The following is a 24870-nucleotide window of genomic DNA, read 5'->3' on the forward strand; positions in this document are numbered from 1 at the left end:
TGGCATTTAAAGAGTGAAGCTGCTCTAGGAGAACTTACATTCCAACCACTGGTCATCCACTTTATACTTAAAGATCTCCACTAATGGGAAAGCCACTGCTGTTTCCAAAACAGCCTATTCCACTTTTGTATAACTCTAATTATGAGGAAGGGGCAATGGATGAAGTGCCAGGCCTGAAGTCAGGAAAAATCTCCATGAGTTCAAATGTGGCCTTAGACATTAATTAGCTGTGTGATCCTGAGCAAGTCATTTAACTCTACTTGCTTCAGTTTCATCATTTGTAAAAGGAGCTGGAGAAGGAAATGACAACCCATTCCAGTATCTTTGGTAAGAAAACCCCAAATAAGATTACAAAGAAATGACTGACAAAAATTATGAGGAAGTTTTTCCTTATATAGGGCCTATCCATCATTCCTAGTTTCATCTTCTGGATTTAAGCAGAATAAATCTAAACCTTCTTTGGATACTTCAGCGCCAGAGGACCTCAGTTGAAATCTCAGCAGGGGAAAGGTTTGGACTAAATCCTTTCTAAAGTCTCACCCTATGTAGCTTCCCTTAGCCCCACATCTTCTATTCTCTAGTTTAACATCTTCTATTCCTTCAAAAGATCATTGTATAATGTAATTTTGAATCTTCCTTGTCTTCTCACAGACTACGATAGTCAAACCTGAAATGTAACTCCGAAACTTAACACGGTGCTCATCTGACTGAACAGAAAAGTTGCCCCATTGTCTCAGATGTTCCATCTCCTCTGGACTTGAGTAATTATCAGGCATTATTTCCTCATCTCTCTCCATATTCAGCGTAGAGTCAACAGCCCCGCCCTGGTTCCTGTCTTCATTCTGCTCATCAACTCACTTGCTTGACAAGTCCTGCCATTTAGAATTTTCTGGGCATGGAGTGGACCAGCTGGTAGGGATGCATTCAGCAAGACCAGCCCACCGTTCCCAGACAGCACCACCCACCGTCATCCGCTTGCTACCACCTAAGGGACCCTTTGAGTGACAACTTCCCAGCCTCTTTCCAACTCATACTGGCAGGGAAAAAACAGGGACTCCAGGTGTTGGGGTGTAAATGGTGGATGGCAGGGCAAAAAGCTTTGGTTCTCCACTTTCTCCCACCCCTTATCAACTAGCATGGAGACACAGCTCCCACCCCCTGCCTGCTCTCATCTCCTTGTGTTGGGAAGTAGTCCTTTCCCCTGAGATTGGGGAAGACTGGCTTACAACTGGTTTCAGCTCATCCTCTTCACTACTACCACCTCCATACCATTAATAATTGCGATCCATTTTCATAGAGCTTCACAAAATACATCCTTCCTCCACCCCTCCCCAGTAGCTCGGAGTTATAGCTGGTATGAATATTTTTACTGGGTCTGAAATTAAGAGTCCCGGTCTCAAGCCTGTTTTTGCCATTTCTTAGCTATGTAGGATGTTGGCTACTGAGGGGTGGTGAGTTGTCCCCCTGGGCTGGAAGGAGGAGGAATGATAAAAGAGCTGGGTTAAAGGGTTGCTGGGTAATATCTTATTACTGTCCTTCTTTTAGAGCTGAAAGCAGTTCCTTATTTTTTGTGTCATGTACCCCTTGGGCACACTGGTAAAACCTATGAGTCCCTTCTTTGCATAATGTTTCTTTAACTACATAAAATAAAATTCATGGGTTTACAAAGGAAGCCAACTACATTGAGATGCAGTTATCAAAATTCTTTAAAATACAAGCTCACAGCCGTTAGCCTCCTGGATTAAAGGGTTTCATTGGGTTTTGTGTGCCTGTCAGTTTCTGTCCAATTGTGTTGGCCAGTTCCTGTGGGTGGGCTCTGCTCTCTTTATGTATTTTCTCCTTCAAAAGGGGCCTGATCCAGGGAACTGGGTTCAAGGTACAGGCTGTGTGTGTGTGTGTGTGTGTGTGTGTGTGTGTGTGCCCGCGCGCGTGTGTGGGCGTTCATGCTTGGTTTCTTTCCTTTTTTTTTTTTTTTTTTTTTTTTTTGGTTTCTTTAATGAGAAATTTTTCTCTGACAGAAAAAAAGGTAATGATAAGAAAGATGATTTGCATTATGGCTGAGCATTTCAGCAGGTGCCTGGTACCTCAGAGCAACTCATATCCTAGTGGGGGCTGGGTTATTATCTTGTTAAAGAGCAAGGTGACCAGGAACTCTGCCTTTACTTCTTATTCAATCACTTGTCAAGCCTTGTTGTTTCTGGTTGCCAGTATCTTCATACCTACGTCAGATTCCGCCTCAATTCTGATCTTATTTTTTTTTTCTTGTCTATATTACTGGAACAGCCTCCTTACTGATCTCCCTTTCACAAATTTTTTCTCCACAATTCTCTGTTTTTGTCACAGAGAGGTTACCTTGCCTAAGGTAACCAGGTTTTATTCCTACAAACATGCTCGTATCTCCCTCACCTTCAAAAACCACTTATTTGATCCATCCATCCCCAATGACTATATCCCACATCTCCCTTTTGTGGCTAAATTCCTTAAGGAAGTAATCAGTAATTGATGCCTCCACTGCCTTTCATTTTTCCCCTTCATGCTCCATAATCTAGCTTCAGCTTCATCATCAGCAAAAACTTTTCCCAAAATTCTCAATAGTTTCAATTGCCAAATTGAATGGCCTCAACTTTCATGCTTCTTGACCGCTTTGAAACTTTGACAGTACTGATTGCCTTCTTTTCCTTGATATCCTCTCCTTTCCAAGTTTCTGTGACATTACATTCTCCTGGCTCTCTCCTTACTTGTATGATCATCCCTTCTCCTTCTTTGTTACTGGATCTTCTTCCAGTCCATATCTACTAACTATAAGTATCCCATATTCCTAGGCTCTCATTTCTTCTTCCTTTTTACCATTTCACTTGATGATCTCATCAGCTCCCATGGATTCATTTATCACATCTACGCTGATATTTCTCATATATCTAGCCCTAATGTATCCGCTGTCTTCCAGTCTCACATTTCCAGTTGCTTGTTAGCTATCCCAAGCTGGATGTACCCTAGCCATCTTAAATTAAACTAAATATGTCTAAAATTAAATTTATTATCTTTTCTCCAAATCCTTTCTTTTCCTAATTTTCTCATTACTATTGAGACCCCACCTTCTTCCTAGTCACCCAGGCTCTCAACATAGGTGTCATCCTCAATTTCTCACTTTCCCAATCCTTCCTCCACATCTAATCAATTGCCCAAATTTTCTTGGTTCTACCTTCACAACATCTGTCATAAATGATTCATTTCCTATTTTCACCAGCCTAATACGGTCCCTCATCACCTTATTCTTGGGCTATTGCAATAATCAGTTGGCTGGTCCCCCCAACTCTAGTGTCTTTTCACTATGATCTATTCTCTTCTCATCTCTCCAATTATTCTTCCTAGAGCTCAGATCTGATCATGTCTTTTCCCTACCTTCACATCCATTCAATAAAGTTTAGTTACTTCCTATCACCTCCAAGATCATATGTAAAGTAAAGTCCTCTGTTTGGCATTCAATGCCCTTGATAACTCAGACCCCTCCTGTCTTCTAACTCCTTACTGCCACATCACCTACTCTTCAACACATAAGTGGCCTCCTGGCTGTTTCTTGCACAAGACACTCCATCTCCCAACTTTGGGCATTTTCACTGGTAGTTCTTTTTGCCTGGATTGTTCTCCCTTTTCATCTTTCTCTCTTAGCATTCTCAGCTTCCTTCAAGTCCCAGGAAAAAATACTTTCTCTTAAAAGAAGCCTTTCCTGATAGCACTTAATGCTACCATCTTTCTCTGCTGAATATGTCCAATTTATCCTATCTATATCTTGTTCATACATAGTTTGTTTGTATGTTATCTTTCCTGGATTGTAATCACTTTGAGAATAGGAACTGTTTTTGTTTTTCTTTATATCCAAGTGCTTAGTATAATGCCTGGAACAAAGTAGGTATGTAACAAATGCTTACTGACTGACTAATTGAACCTAGGTCCTCTGACTTCTAAGGCAATGCTCTTTCCATTGTACCCTGTTACCTATAAATAAATCTTTAGTAGAAGGTTCACACCCAACCATAACAAAAAGAAATATAAACAGAAAGAAAGAAGGATCAATCTCTCAATAAGCCCAGTGACTGAATTTTGGATCTGCTGCCCAGACTCATTGGCTATGAATGAGGGCATGAAGGGACTTTTGAGCTTGAATCTGATGCCTTCATTTTGCAAAGAAAAAAATTTCCAGTCATTTTTCATGCATGTTTGACTCTTGGTGGCTGCATTTAGGGTTTTCTTGGCAAAGATACTGGAGTGGTTTCTCATTTTCTTTTCAAGCTCATTTTGCAGATAAGGAAACTGAGGTAAATAGAGTTAAGTTACTTTCCCAGAGTCACACAGCTAGGAAGTATCTGAGGGCAGATTTGAATCCAGGTCCAACATTCTATCCAATACTACCTAGCTGCCCACAAAGAAGGAAATGGAGTCTAAATTGCAGTAGTTAAATTGGTCAAATTCAGGCTTTTTGACTCAAAAAGAAGAAACTATTCTTTCTGCTATAGTAGAGCCTTATTTTCATTAGATCTCTCATGCCTTATTTGGGTTAGAAGATCTAAGGTTCCAAGTGTCTAGAGACAGGGGTGTTGCAGAGTTGCATTGAATGCCAAACAATCCATATAATTTCCATGCAGAACTGGGTGACTATTTCCTGAGTTGCCTCTGTCAGTGGGGGAAGCTACTAAATGATAGTGTGACACCTTCCAAACTCTGGAGAGTTTCAGGGAGGAAATCTGTTGCCATACAAGTAGACCAATGGTAGGTAGAACCTGCTTCATGGTGAGGAGCATCCTGGTAGTGGAGAGTTTGGGAACGAGATGAAGTGCTAGAAGAAGGATGGTGGAGACTGGGAAGCCTGAGGCAGCAGTCTCCTCCCTTTGGCTGGCATTGGCAGTTGGAATTTGGGGCCAAGTTTTGGCTATGATGCTGACACAGTGCTGAATTTGGAACCAAGGCAGAAGAGTTAAAAAAAAATCTTCTGCCATTTATTTGCTGTGTGACTTTGGACAAGCTACTTGAAATCTCACTCTCTTGATGGCCTCTAAATTCTTTTTGGGTTTCATCTCAAGATAGAGTCCCATGAGCCTATAAACACAGTATGCATTAGGACTGGGGGCAGAGAAAGCTGTGGTTAGTTCTATTCTAGTGGTGTATATCTGAATGGTACCAAGTGGACTTGCTTCAGGTTTATTTCCTGGAGCACTGCCCTCCAGAGTACTGAAAATTTGTACCTAAACCAGCAAGCAGCTCAATGGTTTATCTTGGTGGCTCTAGAAACTACTGAAGTTTGCTTACGAATGGGTTTCCTCTGGTTAGGGCCAGCAACCCACCTAGACCAGATTGTTGCAATCAGCTTCCTGTGGCATAAAGCCCTGCTGCTCACCAAATTTCACTATGAAGTCAACATTTTTTCATTAGAGTTTCAGTTTCTTTGGGGGGGATCTACATCAGAAACGAAAAGGCTCTGGAGTCAGAGAGCCAGAAGGATCGGCATTGGAAATTGGGGAGGCTTCCACCTTTAGAAGGTAGGGCATTTCCTTTCCATTGACTTTTTCAAAATGCTAAATCCTTCCTTAATATTTTACCTATTTGAATTTCTCTGGCCAAGAAAAGGTTTCAAAATGGATCCAAGTGTGGATCTCCTATCTCCTAAAGAGGATTTGGGGTCTATACAAGCTCATGAGTAGGAGTCAATCAAACTGGAAATTTTCTGTTTCTTTGACTGGGGGGTTCTTAATTTTTGTGTGTGTGATGGATCCTTTGGCAGTCAAGTGAAACTTATAGAGCTCTTCTTAAGATAATTCCTTTAAATGCATAAAATAAAATCTAAATAGAGTGCAAAATAAAGATTATATTAAAATTAAGATGAAATTATTTTCCTATCCAAGTTCACAGACTTTGAAATCTACTCATAGATCCTTGCTCAACTTTTAATTTTGCTTCTTTTTCTCTACTAATCTTCAACTTTTCCCTAATAATCTTCAAACTGGAAAAGGGAGGGAGAGAGGTGAGCCAAAAAGGCTTAATAGGGAAATGAAACCAGATATAAGTAAAGATGGAGAAAGGGAGCACCTTAAACGCCCTTGATCAGTTCAAAACCCTAGGCCCAAATGAGCTACATGCTAGGTGCTGAAAGGACTGGCAGGTGTAATTGCTGAGACACTGTCGGTGAACTTTGAAAGACTGTGGAGAAGGGCAATTGTCCCAATTTTCACAAAAAGAAAAGAGAATAGCATCAGCAAACTAGAGATCAGTGAGCCTGACTCCCATTCCTGGCAAAATTCTAGAATGTATTATTAAATGGATGATTAGTGAATGAAGATTTAGAAAGGCAGGCACCTGGATGGCTTCATCAGGAGCAGACAAACTAAATTCATTTCCTTTTTTGACACGGTCATTTGACTAGTAGATCAGGGGAATGCTTGTAGATGTGGTTGATTTAGATTTTAGAAAAGCATACATCACAATTTCTTGTAGGTATTCTTGTGGAAAAAATGGAGAGATGTGAGATAAACACTAGTATGATTGGGTGGATTCAGAACTAGTTAGATGGCTGGACTCCCAAAGTTATTCTTAATGGTATAATGTCAGTTTGGAAAGAGGTTAGAAGATCCACAGGGACTTGTGCTTTAACCTGTGCTGTTTGACATTTTGTTGTTTTGTTGTTGTTGTTTTATCAAAAACTCAGATAAAGGCCCAGACCGTGGCTTTATCACATTTGTAGATGAGACACAGTAGAGAGGAATGGGGCATATGTCAGATGGTAGTCAGATTCCCCAAAGATCTGGCCAGATCTTTGCCAGGTGAAATGAGGAAAAATGTTTTGCCATATCTTGGGTTCAAAACATCAACTTTCTGCAATTACAGGATGGGGACTATGGGTGAAGGCAGATGTTACCAGACAGCCCCCCCTTTTTTCTTCTTCTTCTTAAAAATATTTAGTATTTTTTTTGCCTTAGTTACATGTAAAAACAATTTAAACATTCTGAATTCTATATTCTAAAATCCATTCTGCCTCTGACATCCTACATATCATATTCCATGGTTCTTTTAGGTTCTAGTGTTCCATGTTCTACAGTTACTTCCAATCAAGCTCCATCAGGGCAGGTTGTCTCACTTTCAAAGTTTTTGCATTCTTAGGCACAGCTAGGTGGCATAGTGGATAGAGTGTGAGGAATGAAGTCAAGAAGACTCATTTTCCTGACTTCAAATCTAGCCTTAGACACTAGCTGTGTGATCTTGCCAAGTCACTTAACCCTGTTTGCCTCAGTTTCCTCATCTGTGAAATGAGCTGGAGAAGGAAATGGCAATTCACTCTAGTATCTTTGCCAAGAAAATCCAAACTGGGGCCATGAAGAGTTGGCAATAATTGAAATAACCCAATAACAAAATACTTAGTGTCTAGCACATTTGCACATAGGAGGTGCTTAGGAAATGCTAATTATTGAATTTGATTATTTTTTTTCTACTGCTTTCTAAGGTCCTAATTCTAGTAGTCTATGTTCTGAAGTCCCTTTCAGCTCTGACATTGTATATATACTATGTGTTGCAAATATCATTACTGCTGAGTGAATGTTGGTGCAGAGTATAGAATTCTGATTCTATAGAGGGAGTGTTTATATTACCCTTCTTGTTCTTCCTAAATGGCTCTAAAGCTTAATGGGGGAGAGCCCTACTTTCTCAGCAGTGCCTTATATTTTAGTGGCTCTAAGTATGCTATTAATGTTCAATAAAACCTAAATGTCTCATCAGTCTCTTAGAATTGAAAGAGACCATTTTATCCTCTTAGAGAAAACTCATTGGCATTTTAGCATCCCTCAATGCTGCCCAAGGTTGAGTTGTATTTATTAATAAAAAAAAATTGAAGCAGAAATGTTATCTAATAAAATATGAATCGAGGGAAATGTTTTAGGGAAAATAGAAATATAAAGCCAGGCCTTCCTCAGTTCCTCTTTTCTTCCCCCCATAAAAAAAAAAGCTCACCAAGGTAGCCAGAGGTAATTAGATTTGTGATATGGAGTGAAGATGAAAGCTGTTTTTGGAGAGACCTATTGAATAAATCATGATGAACTGCACGGGACTAATGTATCAGCGGAGTGTGGAGTGTGCAATTAGTTGGCTAATTATGTTGAAAATCCAATTGAATGCACAGAGAGGGTGCCACGCCCCCTGACTGCCCAGGTGCATCTCAACTCCTCCAATTAGTCCTGAATTTCTCCTGGCCACCTGCTCAACGGGCCAATGTTCATCTTCCCCCCTCCCCAACCTGGTTTCTGGCTTTGCTCATCCTGTGCATACAGTACCAGCTGATGCCTGGTGGTAGACTCAGGGACAGGCTGATGTAAGAATTGCAACAGGAATATCAGAATCCCTGAATGTGTGGCCAGTGGCACTTTCTGGGTAAGTCTGGAAGGATAAAAAGTGATTTATCAAAGGTGTTAAGTGCGATGTCAGAGGTGGATGTTGTGACATGGATTTGATCAAAAACATTAGGAAAGTCGCCACATTTCCCCTTTCCCCCAGATATTTCCAGTGCAGTTAATAAAGTGGAAAGCACTCTTGATGAGTCAAGAAGGACAGAGAAAGAGCATAATTTCCTGGATAAGGGGCAGGAAGGTGGCACAGTGAATAGAACTCAGAAGTCTGGAGTCAGGAATACTCATCTTCCTGAGTTCAAATCTGACTTGACACTTATTAGCTGTGTGACTCTGAGCAAATCACTTAAGCCTCTTTGCCTCAGTTTCCTTATCTATAAAATGAGCTGGAGAAGGAAATGGCAAACCACTCTAGTATCTTTGCCAAGAAGACCCCAAAATGGGGTCATGATTGGACATGATTGAAGAACTACAATATCTGAGATAGGGCACTGAATGGGGAAATAGGAAATCTGACTTCTAGCCCCATATCTACTGCTAATCAACTGTGTGACCATAGGCAAGCTACTTCACAGGATCTCAGTTTCCTCTTCTACAATATGAAAAAATTGGATTGGATGACCCCTTAGATCACTGTCAGGTCCCATATTCTTTGAGTTGATGAATTTGATTCTGTGAATTGGGGTGTGTGTGTGTGTGTGTGTGTGTGTGTGTGTATGTGTGTGTGTGTGTGTGTGTGTGTGTGTATTGTGCACATGTATACATGCTCAAAATGGACAACTGAACCCCTGAATCCTGTACTACTAGCTTTATTTTATCTGGGTGTCAGTATGGATGCTGAACTGGATTATAAATGAAACAGTGCAGGATAGGGGAATCAGGAACCTTGGATTTTGAAACCAGAGCTGCCACTGATTTGTTGGAAATCTCTCTGGGTCTGTTTTCTATTCTGTAAAATGGGCTAGTTGGATTAAATACTCTCTTATTCTTTAAGATTAAATACCTTCCAATTCTGAAGGTCTGTGATTCCATGACCTCCATCTCCTTGCCTTATATTTTCCATGTATATCTCAAGCTTATATTAAAAAACAGACAAAATCCCTGAAAGCTGGGGAGAAAAAAAGATACTGTGTCCTAACTCAGACTGTAAGGGCTATTCTTTTACCTGGATTTCCCTCCTTCCTCTTTCCTTTTTCTTTTCTTTTCATACAGGTGTAGTTTGTCATTTCCTTCTCCAATTCATTTTAAAGATGAGGAAACTGAAGCAAATAAGGTTAAGTGATTTGCCAGGGTCACAGAGCTAGTATGTGTCAGAGACCAAATTTGAACTCAGGAAGATGAGTTCCTGACTCAATGATGATGTTCCCGGGACTCTCTCCATTGTTCCACATGGTTTTTAGAAAGATGGAATACCTGGCAGCTCTCACTCTATCCACTGTACCACCTAGCTGTCCAAAGATTCAGCTCTCTAATCCTACAATTATCCCATCTCATTTTCTGTATGTTGCCATTCCCAAGTGCCCCCAATTGCCCAAAGTTACAATGGCTGACTCTGGGTTCCCTTTCTTCCATCCTCAGTCACAATCTGAAGGTCCCTCTGTTCTCAGCTGAAAAATTGCTAAACTGTCTTGGTCTCCAGTTAGAGCTGCCCAGCCCATCCCTTAAGTCCAATGGCCTCTATTTGTTTCTGATGATCTCTCCCTCCCTTGCTTCAGAAGGTTGCTAAGGAAGGATATCTGGCAATTATACCAACAAAACCCAGAGCCAGCCCTAAAGTAGAGTGAATTGTAAATTCAGTATGAGTCAATAGTATGACACTGCAGCCAAAAATAAATAAATAAATACAAAAGTTAAGGAGATTTTCTGCTATATTAACAGAGGCGTAGCACTGAGAGGTGCTGAGAATGTGACAGTCCCATCACATTTTGTCTTCATAAACCCCCTTATAGTATTACATTTCTTTCTGGGTTCCAATTTTTAGGAAAGACATTGACAAACTAAAGTGTACCCATCCAGGTACCAGGGTGAAACCACACCATATAGGGCTCTGCTGAAAGAACTAAGGACACAGGGCAAAGACATGAGAGCTGCCTTCAAATGTAGAAACAGCATGAAACATTGGGAAAAGCTTACTTTGCAGTCAGAAAACTTGGGTTCAAATCCCAGCTCTTGCTTATTAACTGTGTGATTCTGGGGAAATCAATTACCCAGTTCCCTTACCTGCAAAATTAAGAAGTTAAACTAGATGACCTTAGAGGTTCCTCTCATGTGTGTGATTTCCAAGTATTGTGATGGTGGTCATGTGGAAGTGGGATGGGTTTCAATCTACCTGCCTCCCAGAAGGTAGAATTTGCAGGGACAGATTTCACTGGTAACAAGGAGAAACTTGGTAGCAATCAGAGCTAAGTATAGAATGGGCTGCCTTGGAGAGAGTCAGTTTTTCCCTTGCTGGTAGGTTTGAATGTCTGAGCTGGAGAACACACCTGTTGAGGCATTATTATAGTAAGATTCCTGAAGTCAGTGCTGGTGGTTGACCTCAGATGTCTCTTCCAAGATTCTGTGAGAGGGCTCCAAGCTTTGGTGTCTCATAGCCACCCCCACCGACACCCGCCATAGAACCAAACACCTGGCAGTGACTCATGGAGTCAGACAGTGGGTAAGAAGATGACTCAGGTGGCTGCTAGCAAAAAAGGCTTGAAGCTCATCAACATCCAATCAGCCCTTAGGCAAGGCTGCCCCTTGCCCAGCTCACTGGCTTCTCCAGCTCTCACCCATCTTTTTTTCCAGGCTATCTCTTCCTATTTTAGGGTACTCTCAACATTCACTGTAACCCTATGTCACCTGAGTAAGCATGTTGAGAGAGTGGGATATGATTAGATATGGATATGGTTGAGATAGTCAGATATGGAAGTTGGGATGAGGCTCTGATCCTCGGCTGGGCATCAGTGGTCTTGTCTAGAGAGGTCCAGTATCTAGGTTCTTAACATAATAGAGGGCTATTGAGGCCAATGAGGAAAGTGGAGCTATTACAGGTTGTAAGTGGAATATTGTTTGAGATGTGGTCATGGAAAATCCTGGAGTACAAGGAAATATAGCTTTGGAGCTGAAAGAAACCCAGACCAATTAGTCCAGTCTAGTTCAACTTTCTCATCCTGCAGATAAGGACCGATTCAGATAAGTTAACATACTTGCCCATGGTCACACAGTTAATAAGTATCAAAAGCAGGATTTGAGTCCAGACTTTCCAGCCTCTAAATCTTGTACTTCAACTGTTATACCAAGATAGATTCAAATCCTGGCACTGATGTTAATTGGTGAGTGATCTTGGGCAAACCATTTTTGTCTCTTGACAATAATTGCTTCATTTCTAAAATGAGGAGACTGGGTTAGATGATCTCCAAGGACTTCCTAAGCCTTCATCTCACCTTCAGGTAAGGATGTGCACATAAGGATTTCTCTGTATGTGTCTATGTACTTATCTGCTATCGCACACACGTGTACAGAAATGCATTACTCAATTACCCAACTTTAGCAACATCAGAGGAAAAGATTCGATCACTATGACAACCCCCGACGCCACCTGTGTTCAAGAATTTTTTTTCTTGTCTTTCACTTTTTTGGGTGAATCGGGGCTTGAGCATTCCAAAGACAAAAAATAACCAAACAAAAATAAGTCGTAAAAATGTAAAAAAAGAAAGGGTAAAAAAAAAAAAAGGCCTTGGAAGGAAAGTTTTGTACTTGACTCAGAGGCAGCTGTCACAACATTCCCTCCCTGTTCTCAGCCCTCTGGCTCCAGCCTGTGTCCCTTCAACTGAGGGTGCCCTGGGCAGGAAGTCCTCTATCAGTCCTGAGAGGTCTGAACCTGCTTTCAGTGACTCAGTCAACAGTCATCAACTAAGCTCCTACTATGTGCCTGCCACTTAGTATAAAGAAAGGCAAACAAGCAAACAAAACAATTCCAACAACAAAAACTCCCTGCCTTCAAGAAGCTTACACTCTAATGGGGAGACAATATGTAAATAATTAGGATTTTACAAAGTATACACAGAGTAAATGAAAAGTAATCTCAGACCAGAAGAAACCTAACAATGAGGAGATTATATGAAGCCCCAGAAGTCAGAATTGGCAGAGACCTAAGTGGTTACTAGTGTATACTTGCACAACTGTATAGTCTCCATTTAGAATGTAAGCTTTTTGAGGACAGAGACTATGATTAATTTTTATTTTAGTACTCCAGCATAGCACAGTGCCTGGGGATTGGTGTACTCTGATAAAGAAAAAATGGTAATTGGAGCAGTGAAATTGACTCTACACAGACACAGATAATAGTAGAGGGATTTGAAAGGCAACAGGAGATTCAGTAACTTTCTCCATCCCCTTGGTGAATGAATTTGCTGCAGAAGTGTTCATTGAGAAGATTACATTACATGACATCCAGGAAAATGGAAGGTATCCTGTCCAAATGAAAATTTTTCTTCTCTTCCAGAATTCTGGTCTACGTTGGATGGTTCTTTGCTCAGACCATACTAACACTATATAGTATTTTCCCTTTAGAACTTGTCAACGCATTGTCCTATCAGTTATCTCCAAGAAGTAATGCTGACTGTAGTGGAGGAGGAAGAGAAAATCAAGGGACCAATTTATAAGGAAAGAGAGATGGAATAAAAAGAAGTTAGGGCCAAGAAGAAAACAACACTTTCCTTAAAAGCCCAATGGTAAAGACTAAGGGAGAAAAAACCCAACTGGGTAGGAGGAGCGGGAAAAAATTTTTCCAGCAACTATATTGTCCTTTCCTTATCTTGATTCTCTGGAGAAATAGTTCAGTTTTATACTTCTCCTCTACCTTACCCCCTTGTTCTGTAGCTAATCACGTATTTGCCAATCCCCAAACCCAGAATATTCCCTGTATCTGCCGTCTTTGCTCCTGCTCAAAGCTTCTGAACAAAAATTGAAGGAAATCATGAAAATGTGCTAATTGGATCTGATACAAATTTATGTTATCTCAACTGGGGCCTCACTACCCCAAGGCAATCATTGTCTTCTTCGTTGATTAATCCACTATCTTACTGTACACAATGACTGTTCCAAACCTCTCATCTTTCTTCTAGCCTCCTCTTCTGACTTTCTCAGTTGAAAAAACTTCAGACTTCACTGAAAAAAAATATAGGTTATTTGATGCGATCTCCCTCTAGTTAAGGCAGCTAGGTGGTTCCATAGTGCAGAGTGCCAGACCTAGAGTCAGGAAGACTCATCTGGCCTCAGATGCTTACTAATAAGTCACTTCACTTTGTTTGCCTCAGGTTTTTCATCTGTAAAAATGAACTGGAGAAGGAAGTGGCAAACCACTCCAGTATCTTTGCCAAGAAAACCCCAAATGGACTAAAGAATAGCTCAACAACAACAATATCCCTCTTTGTTACTCTTCCCTAAGTCATATTTCTTAAATATATTTCCTCATTCTTGCCTTTATTCCTATATTGGATGAAGATGTATCTCTTCTTGTTGTCAAGGACAGTCCCACCCTTGACCCCAAATGCTCCTGTCTTCTCTGACAAATTGCCCTCTTTTTTGTTTCCATTTTATCTTTCATCTTCAATCTCTCCTTTTGGATTGGCTTCTTCTCTGCTGCCAACAAATATGACCATGTCTTCCCCAACCTTTATAAAAATACTCATTTGATCTAACCATCCTTCATTGCTTTCATCTTATATTTCTCTTCCTCTTCTCAGTTTAACTCTGAGAAAGGATTCTCTGCTATATGCTTTCACTTCTCTCATTATCTTCTCAGTCTTCTTCAATCTCATCATTAATCTGAAATTGTTCTTTTCCCGAACTGCCAAATTGAATGGTTTTTTCTTAATCCTCACCCTTCTTGACCTCCTTGCAGCATTCAATACTGTCCATTACCTTCTGTTTCTAAATAACTCTCTCCTCTCTAGATTTTAGTGACACTCTTCTCTCCTGGTTCTTCTTCTACCTCTCTGACTTTTTCCTCAGTTTTCTTAGCTGATTAATCCATGTCACTGCTCTGTTAACTATGAGTGTCCCCTAAAGCTCTTCCTGCCTAGGCTATCACAGTAGCCTCCTAACTCCAGTCCTTCCCGTGACCATGCCATACCATTCATTTTTTACTTTGCTGATTGAATAAAATGTTCATGTACTATTCTGATGTCCTTCTTCTGTTCCTTTAATACTTCCTCATTAACTACAGTACATCCAAAGACATCATCAGACTCAAACAAGGTAATGAATGATATAAAGCATTTTGCAAACCTTAAAGTACTACATAAGTGCCAGTTATTATTGTTATTATTAGCCTCCAATCTAGGGATGACTTCATTCCCTGAGCTTTCTACTTTACTCTTGCTGAGCTCAAGCAATATTTAAAGAGCCTTAGTGAGGGGGAGGGGGAAGCAGAGTTAATAGATATGCACACACACTTTCACATTTAATCTGAATTATTAACGCTTTCTTAAGTCTGCACTGTCAACAAAACAACCTAGAAGGTAGCATGGCTGATTTCTGATATGTAAATACTCATCGGAAAATTTAAGGATCAGTCACAAGACAGTTGGTCTTAGCGCTAGCACACCCTTGTATCCAACTACATAGTCCAACTAATTTGGTTTATTCAGAGTGCCTTACTTTTCTTTCTCATCTCTGTGCCTTTTTCATATTTTATTTTATACCTGTAATGGACTCAGGCCTCAGTTTCCTTTTTTCTAGAATTAATGGTTGTACATTCTATCTATATTCCCTGAGCATTTTCTCTGGCTGTCTCTTGTTTGAAATGCTCTCTCATCTCTGGTTCCTAGTTTCCCTGGCTTCTTTCAAGTCCAATCTAAAATCCCATTTTAGGAGAGGGAAGAAGGGAGAAAAATTTGGAGCTTAAAACTCTGTAAAAATGAATGCTAAAATTTTTTTGACATGTAACTGGGGAAAAAAATTAAATATTTTATATATATATTTAAAATCCCATCTTGTTCAGGAAGCTTTAACCAGTTCCTTTTAATTTTAGTGCTTTTCCTCTATTTGTTTGGACATACTTGCTTATTGTTAGGCTAGATTCATCTATCTATATCTATTTGATTTTCTGTCTCTCTGTTTATCCATTCATCCATCTATCCATCTGCATGTCTATCTGTCCATCCATCTTTATGTCTGCTCTTCCATTGATATCCATCCATCTATATTTCTGCCCTTCCATCTGTCCATCCATCCATCTATCTGTCTGTCTCTCTGTCTAAAGACTGAGTCTCTCTTTCTTGACCAGGCTGGGAGTTCACAGCCAGGTCCCACCCTGATTAGCACAGCAGGTCCCTGCTTTCAAAATGCTTACAGACTGACCTGGGACTTGAAACTAACACATATGTAATCACAGAATGATGGTTGTTTTTTTTTTTTTTTTTTCTGAGGCAACGTGACTTGCCCAGCGTCATACAGCTAGGAAGGGTTAAGTGTCTGAGACCAGATTTGAACTCAGGTCCTCCTGACTTCAGGGCTGGTGCTCTATCCACTGCACCACCTAATTGCCCCTAGGATGTTGGAATTCTCTCATTTTATAAGAAGAGAAACTGAGTCCCCAGAGAGAGCAAGGGACTTGCAGCTAATTAGTAACATGCTGCTCTCTAACCTCCAGTCCAGCTCTCCTTCCATCCTACCTTGCCTTTTCTCTGTATCCCCAGGCTAAGCACTTGCTTATACATCAGAAGTCCTTAATGAGTGCCTTTTCATTCATTCATGAATCAAATTAGTAGATAGCACAGTGGATATTGGGACATGCAGGGCCAGCTTTAAGAGCAGGAGGTGTTTGGGGAAAAAAAAAAGAGCTCAGTGAAAGCTGAAGAAGCTGGGCTTGCTGGATGAAGAAGGTGGGATTTCAGCTGAGCCCAGGGATGCTGCGACTTTGGCAACCTTTGGGTCAGACTCCCGCGCTGCCAAAGCCCATATCCGGCCCTCGTCCTCCTTCCTGCACCCCTGGGGAACTAAGCTGGTTGGACTAAGTTGACCTGTCTCTGACCCAATTGCCTTCAGTCATTCCTGTCCCCTCTGGGTGGCCCCACTCCAGAGCCTCCCTGAGCGTCCATGTTCCTATATCCAAAATAGCCTAGTTTAGATTCCATCACAATAGGTCAGCAGCCCGGGCTGGAGCCTGCCCTTGGACCTGGTGATGCTCTTCAAATTGACGTGGGTTTTGTTCCAGGAATGGGGGAAGGGAATGCAGTTGTAAAATATTCAGGGCCATGTAGGGATGGGGCAAGAGATCTTCCCTTTCCCTTCACCCTCCGCCCTTCACTCCTGGCCAAAATAAATGCTGTGGGAAGAAAAGGTCTGGGCCTGAAGCTGAGGAAGGGGAAGACAGTCCTGAATCCTCACATTTGAAGAAAAAGGGGTACCTGGTTCATCTCTGATAGCAATAGAAGGCAGATTCTATGGAGTCAGGCTCACAAACCCCACTTCTGCTACTTGGGCAAAGTATCAAACTACTCCTCTGGACATTAGTGTCCTCCTCTATAAATGGAGGCAGTTGGATTAGTTATCCATAAGGCCCTTGTCAGGTCTAAATCCTAAGCTCCAGTGATCCTTTGCTAGAATAAAAAGAAACCTGGACCTGGCTAAGGGACCAGGTTTGAGTAGTTGGAAATAAGTTCTTTCTAAGACTGTTCTCCTAAGGTGATGGGTGTGGTCCAGCTTATCTCTAAAGTCCTTTAAAACTCTAAATTCTATAAAGCTGTGACCCTGGATCCACTTCTTTCTCACTTCTACAAACATTTAATTCTATTCAGCACATGCTAATTAACTGTTTATTATATTTAGACCCCTCTTCTAAGTAGCTATGGAACAGTCTCCTTTCCATTCTCAGGCTTAGTTCCTCCTGTAAATTGGAGGTGTTGGAATTTATCAATGGTTCTTAACTGTTTTTATCTTCTCCATTAGATTGTAAACTTCCCGAGGGCAGAGAGGAACTGTCTTTTGCCCCCTTTTGTATCTCCAACACTTAACACAGTATTTGGAACACAGTAGATCCTTAGTAGATATTTATTGATTTGTGTGTATGTTGTGGACCCCTTTGACAGTCTAGTGAAGCCAATAGATCCCTTCTTAGAATGATGTTTTTAAATGAATAAAATAAAGTGTAAGGATTAAAAGGAAACTGACATTTATAGTGTTTTTTTCAAGTTCATAAAAGCTAGGGTAAAATTTTCTGGATTAAATAATCTTTAGGATTTTTTTTCCAGCACTAATATTTTTATGTATTTATGATTCACTGAGGGTAAAACCACTGTAAGAAGCACTTAAGTATGTAGAAAGAGAGGAATTTTTGATAGAGAAGTCAGAAGAGGAAGGCATTACAATACTCAATTCAGGTCCCCTGTCTTCAGAATCAATCATTAAGCATTTATTAACTGCTTACTATATATCAAGTATTCTGTAAGTGCTGGGAATATCAAGAAAAGTAAAAATATTCTCTGCCCTCAAGAAGTTCATGGTCATGCTATAAATATACATATATGTGCGTATGTATAAACACAATATATATTATATATAAGTATATTGTATATATACATACATAATATGTACATTGTATATAGATGCATACATATGTATAATGTATATACATACACACATACAATATGTACATTGTTTACATATACACATATAATATGTAAATTGTATATAGATACACACATATGTATATTGTATATATACACACATACAATATGTACATTGTTTATATATACATATAATATGTACATTGTATATAGATGCACACATATGTATATTGTATATATACACACAATATGTACATTGTTTATATATACATATATAATATGTATATTGTAGATAGATACACACATACATATGTATATATGTATATATTTATATTGTGTGTGTATATATACATATTTATGTGTATATGGGTATATTTATTTATTTATGGTGGAGAGAACATGCAAATAGCCAAGTACAAACAAGATATTGAGATGTTGTCTTTCCCTTGTTTTACTGTGTCTGGCTTTTTGTGATCTCTTTTGGGGTTTTCCTGCAAAGGATACTGGAGTGATTTTCCATTTCCTTCTCCAGCTCATTTTGCAGTTGAGGAAACTGAAGCAAACAGAGTAAAGTGACTGGCTCAGGATCATACAGCTAGGAAGTATCTGCTGCTAGATTTGAACTCAGGAAGATAAGCCTTCCTAACTCCAGGCCCAGCACTTTGTACTAGTAACACTTAGCTGCCCTCTAAAGGCAGACAAACAACTAGGTAGGTAGGTAGGTAGGTAAGTAGGTAGGTAGGTAGGTAGAGTTAGACAGAAACAGATAGATGATAAAGATATACACATAGATTTAAATGTCATTCCCTTAAATGAATCACAGATTCATAAAAAGTTAGAACTGGAAAAGATTGTAATGATTATTTAGTCCAGTGTCTATCAACTTTAAAAAATTATTTCAATATTGAAATATTAGTTTCCTTTGAAATACTTGTATTTTATTTTAATAATTTAAAAATATTATTTTGAGAAGGGGTCCATTGACTTCAACAGATTGCCAAAGGGGTCTATAATATAAATATATACATATTATATGTGTATTATATATATAGTACATATTATATATGTATATATATAAACAATGCACATATATGTATATAATATATATAAAGGTACATATATGTATATATAATATATAATATAATATATAGTGTGTGTATATAATATGTATATTGTATATAATATATTATGCTTACACACATACATATATATGTATGTATATTTATATACACACAAATAATAATATAAATGGGAGGCAGTCTCAGGGGAACAGTACAAAAAGTTCAGAAGTGGAGTAGGGGAAAACAGGATAGGCTTCCTGCAGAAGGTGTGACATTTGACCTGAATCCTAAAGGTGGCCATGGGAGCCACACATCAGGCCAATTTATAGAAAGAGGGAGCATAGGTGGGAAAACCCTGGGGAAAGCCCAGGGAATCAGGAGGAAAGTGTCAAACTGCCAGAATTGTCCAGTGTGGTCTACCTGCCTGATCCCCATCTCTCTAGTTTATCCCATCATTTGGCCCCTAACATAGTTAGGGCCTGGGTAATCTGGGGAAGGATCCTCTCCAGGTAGTATCTAGTCTGTTTTCAGGCATTTGTTTTCAGGCACATAGACCCATGCCCTCCCTCTGGGAGCTCTCATTGAAATGCTGACATTTATCTTATTGTGGGGACTTTCTTAGATGACAGCATTTCATTCCAGGGAAATGATGGCCAGCCCCAGTGCTGACTGCAAGAGGGAAGAAGAGTATGACTCTATTAGGAAAAGGATCAACAGTTTAATGAGAGCTAAGGAGGACTTGAGATCTCTTCCTGCTGCTTTCTTCTCTTGTTCTACCCACCCCCCTGGGAGTGATTGGGCCATGGAGACAATGGTAGCTTTCCCTTTAAGACAGATCCTGAATCCTGCTTCTGGGGAGTGAAGTTACAGATATGCTCAAAGGGCCTCCCTGACATTGTTTGGGGATGAAGCAAGATTGTAGACGTTTCTCAGGGCTCTGAGTCATTCCCCCTTCCTTCACTACCACCCCCCCCCAGGAAGCCAGAACCATGTCCCTTCCCCCCAGTCCTCAGGAGACGTTCTGAAGGCCATTACACCTTCTGTCCCCAAATACCTATTTCCTCTAATGAAAAATGACAGGATTAAATCAGGTCTCTTAAGTTCCTTCTCAAATGGATACTAGGGTCTCTTCCAGCTCTGATATTCTTTGTTTCTAAGACCCCTCCCAGACATAGACACTCTGCATTCTAAGATCCCTTTTAGCTTTGATATTTTATTTTCTAATCTGAAGTCCTTTTCAATACCAACATTCTGTTTTAAGTTCTAAGTTTCTTCTCTCTCCACTAATACTAACATTCGGTGTTCTAAGGTCATTTCCAGTTCTAACAAATTGTACACAATAGGGGTGTGTGTGTGTGTGTGTGTGTGTGTGTGTGTGTGTAAAACCTTATTCTGTACAGACTAGATGGAAGAAGGAGATGCTCTGAGCTGTCTGGGAATCAATCCCTGGAGAACCAAGCTTGTTGCACCCTTGTACTGTCAGGAGTGAGGGGCAAGGCACAGTCTGGAGTTGGGAGGGGGGCGGGGCTTTTACAGAACCAGGAACCTTGAAGGCCCAAGCCCTTCCTGATAGCAGGAAGCTATTTGGGAGGATGCCTTCCAGCCTCCTCCTGTTCTTATATCCTCTTCCAAGTGGATAAAAGATGGGTAGTGTGTGAACCTTAGCACCCCATCCCAGCCTTTCCTTTCTTCACTCTCTGGACACCCCTTCATCCTTATCACTTCCCTCCTTTGGTATTATCCCTGGAGTTGCTTTTGTGTTTCCATGTTTATCCCCATGAGAATTCTCTACATCCAAATAAAGTCATATGTGCGAAACGGAAAAAAAAATAAACTATATATTTTTCCCTGATGATGTCATTCAGTGCCACACTGACAGTGAGGGAGGTGGAGGGAGGTGGAGGGAGGCAGGGGGCAGTTTGGATTGGAGAGTGGTAAGGGGTTAGAGTTCAGAGGTTCCCAAGCCTGCCTTTCCCCTTTAGGCTGAGTCCCGTCATGGAAAAAAAGGTGAAGTTCTTTGCTATAACTGGGACCGAAAAGGAACAGGACGGGGAGGAGAGAGAAGGTGTTTCCCAGGGGTACAGGAGGCTGAGTGGTCCTCATCCTCCCCATTCTCTCTGCAGCTTTGGCTCTATAGAGCATTCTTCCTATTATGCTCTTTCCTTCAAGTAGCACACTCTCCTGTTTTTCTTCCCATTTTTCTAACTGCCCCCAAATATACCTGATATCCTTCCATCTTTGTGTCTTCACTTACATTGTTCCCTAGTCACCAATGCCCCCTCTTACCCTATCTTTACCAATTGAATCCCTACCTAATCCTTTAACATCCTGCCTCATCCAGGAAGGCTTCCTTAATCTTTCCCCAAAGGATAAAAGTATTGCACTTTGTTTTGCTCCTCTCTAAGATACCTCTTATGTAATTTTGTGTGTTGTAGATCTCAGTTTGTTATCTGATTTCCCCCTAACTAGTGAAGCACTGTCGTACAGTGGATAGCAAGCTGATCTTGAAGTTAGGGAGATGAGAGTTCAAACCCAACCAGGATATATACAGGCTCTGGGATCTTGGGCAACGCTCTTAAACTGTAAATTTCAGAGAAAGTGTTTTGCCACATTAGTAGAGGAAGTTTCCTCATACAGTTTTTGTCTATACCAAAGAAATCACAAGCCAAGCCCCTTTCACCTAACTCCATAATAACAGAATGTGATTGTTTTTTATCTAAATTTTTTATTGTACTTAGCACCTGTCTGTTGTAAAGCATAATGCTGTTTGATAGTTTTGTTTTTTTTTTTTAGTTTAATGAATGGTGACCCTGAGGGCCCATCATGTTTAAAGTACCTTCTGTTTCATCTCAGAAAGAAGAAATTCTATACAAGTATAGTCTAAGAGCACAACATGTTCTTTTGTTTTCTAGTGAGAAACTACTTATTGCAAATTACAAGTATTTTCCTATCTCCAGGGCTGACTCCAATTGGGCCCTGAAGTATGGTTTCTTACATTGGTTAAGGCAGCTGTGGCAGATATACTAGAGAGAGTCAGAGCTATGCTGGTAAATATTTAACAATCAACTTTCCAAAAATGTAGTATATACTTTAAGTTTAATCTGCATCACTGACATCTTATGCGCACTTTCTTAAACCTAGACAATTAACAAAATTATAAATCAAGCCCTAATTTGTAACTTTTGCTGATTTTTGAAGTGTAAATGCTTACACTGAAAATTTAACAATATATTCTTTCCAGCTAAATTGAACTGAGTCCAGAACACTTCTGATAGGCCAGTTTCAGTCAAGAAAACCTGGGTTCAAATTCTGCTTTTAGCATATACTTACTGTGTATGATCATGTACAACTCATTTAACTTCTCAGTGCTCTTTAGTAGTGTCAAATTCAATTAGAAATAGATTTCTGCAGGCATGCTGACTTGGAAAACCACAAATTAACATTATTAACATTATAATGTATTCATATTTATTTTGTTAAATATTTTACAATTGTGTTTTAATCTGGAGTTTTGTGACTTGCTGGGGCTGAGAGTTTAGCATCTCTGGGCAACCTTTTTCTTTACCAATCAATCAGCACACATTATTAAGTGCTGCTATATTCCAGGCATAGTGTTGGGCATTGTGTATACAAAGACAAAAAACCTGCAAAGTGTTATATTCTATCAAGAAGATGATTTGTGCAACTATTAAGATATTGAAAATATATAAAATAATTGGGGAAGTAGGGGAAAGAAAAAGAGAAGGAAAGGGCACTAACAATTGAGGGATCAGGAACAGCTATAAAAACACTTGTAGAACCAGTAGAAAGTAATTTTTTGAGGTGTTTGAAGGAAAAATGCTCTGAAAGGCAGAGGTAAGGAGAGAATGCACAGATGTAGCATAGCGTTAGGAGTTGGACTGTTATATGTGAGGAGTAACAAGAAGGCCAATCTGGGAGGTCACGGAGTATAGAAAGAGGAAAAATGTGATAATAGCCAGCATTTATACAGTACCTTGAATTTTACAAAGCACTTTTCCCCCTCACAGCCTTAAGAGATAGGTGCTATTATGTCATTTTACAGATGAGAAAACTTTGATTGAAAGTAGTTAAGTGATTTGGCTAGGGTTACTTAAAAACTAAGTGTTTGAGGGCAGATTCAAATTCAGCTCTTTCTGATCCCGGTTTCATTACTTTATTTACTTTACCATCTAGATGTCTTGTTATAGCAAGGTTAGAAAGGTCTGTTTGTCTTTTTGTTGTTGTTTGCTTCCATTTTATTTTGCTTCACTTTTTTTTTTACTGGTTTGATGTAATTTTTCTTTTGCAGCACGATAATTATATAAATATGTATGGATATATTGGATTTAACATATATTTCTATCATGGTTAGCATATATTGGAGTACTTGCCATCAGGTGAGGGTGTGGGGAAAGGGGAGAAAATTGGAAAACAAGGTTTTGCAAGGGCTAATGTTGAAGAATTGTCCCCGCAGATGTTTTGAAAAATAAAAAGCTTTAAAAGAAAGAAAGAAAGGAAGGAAGGAAGGAAGGAAGGAAGGAAGGAAGGAAGGAAGGAAGGAAGGAAGGAAGGAAGGAAGGAAGGAAGGAAGAAAAAAAGAAAAGAAAGAAAGGAAGGAAGAAGGAAGGAAGAAAGAAAGAAAGAAAGAAAGAAAGAGAAAGAAAGAAAGAAAAGAAGAAAGAAGAAAGAAAGAAAGAAAGAAAGAAAGAAAGAAAGAAAAGAAGGTCTGTTTGTTGCAAAGGACCTGAAAACCCAAACAGATTAAGTGCATATTTGATGCTAGTTTACCGAGTAGTGGAGTGACATGGTTAGGCCTATGCTTTAGGAAAGTCACTTTAACAACTGTGTGGAGAATGGATTAAAATGGGAAGAGATAAGGCAGGAAAATTAGCTGAATAACAGAGAAGATACTGATTTGCATCAACAGATGGAGTTTTCTCAATGGAAGTTTCCCTATACCTATGAAATTTCAAGTCCACTACCAAAAAAGGGGAGAGGGCAATTTCATTTATTTGGGGATCTGGGATAGTTCATTGATACTATGAGATGAACAAGACCATTTTAAAAAGTTCACTTCCTTATCCTTTTAACATACTACTCCAGGCCTTCTTGTGATGATGTTCCCTAGCCCTGTTCCCCTGCATCTAGGTTGCTCAAACCCAGTATTCTCTAGGGATATTCTTTTCAAGTCAAATCCATAAGCATTTATTAGGCTCTTGCTATGGATTAAGCTCTATGCTAAACATCAGAGATACAAAAAAATGGCATAAACACAGTCCCTACCCTCAAAGAACTTACATTGTTTAAAAATATATATTGCTATTGATATCTTTAGTTTTTACATTGCCTAAATTTTCCCCTGCATCTTTCTCTCTTTCTAGAGAGCCACCCATTGCAACAAAGAATTTTTTAAAGAAAAAAATTAAAACTGATCAATACATTTAAAAAAATAATCTGATAATTATACAATCTCCCACATCTGGGGACACATCCTTCTCCCAACCTCTGCAGAGGAGTAGAGGGAGGTTTCATCTCATTTCTTTTTCATAAGGATGAAGTTTGTTCTTTGTAATTTTGCAACATTCACTTTTGATTGTCTTGTGGCTATTTCCATCTACCTTGTTAAAGTCTTTGTATATATGGTTTTTTCTTGACTCTGCTTACTTCATTCTGTGTCCGTTTATGTAAATCATTCCAGGCTTCTTTGTATTAGTCCTGTTTGTTATTTCTTACATCATGGTAATATCCCATCTCATTCATGAACCAGTAAAATGAATATTTACCACAATGAAATCTCTGTGTCACAGGGTATGGACATTTTGGGCACTTTATTTGCATAATTCCAAAATTGCTTTCCAGAATGGTTATACT

General features: G+C 39.6%; 1 protein-coding gene across 3 annotated transcripts in view; it reads left to right on the top strand.

Moving 5' to 3' along the window:
* LOC127563301 (ATP-sensitive inward rectifier potassium channel 12) overlaps positions 1 to 24870 on the top strand; it is a 133256-nt gene that overhangs the window by 48962 nt on the left and 59424 nt on the right. The gene's annotated exons all lie outside the window — the stretch shown is intronic.

This window comes from Antechinus flavipes, chromosome 1 (genome assembly GCF_016432865.1).
Source record: "Antechinus flavipes isolate AdamAnt ecotype Samford, QLD, Australia chromosome 1, AdamAnt_v2, whole genome shotgun sequence".
NCBI classification, from domain to species: Eukaryota; Metazoa; Chordata; class Mammalia; order Dasyuromorphia; family Dasyuridae; genus Antechinus; species Antechinus flavipes.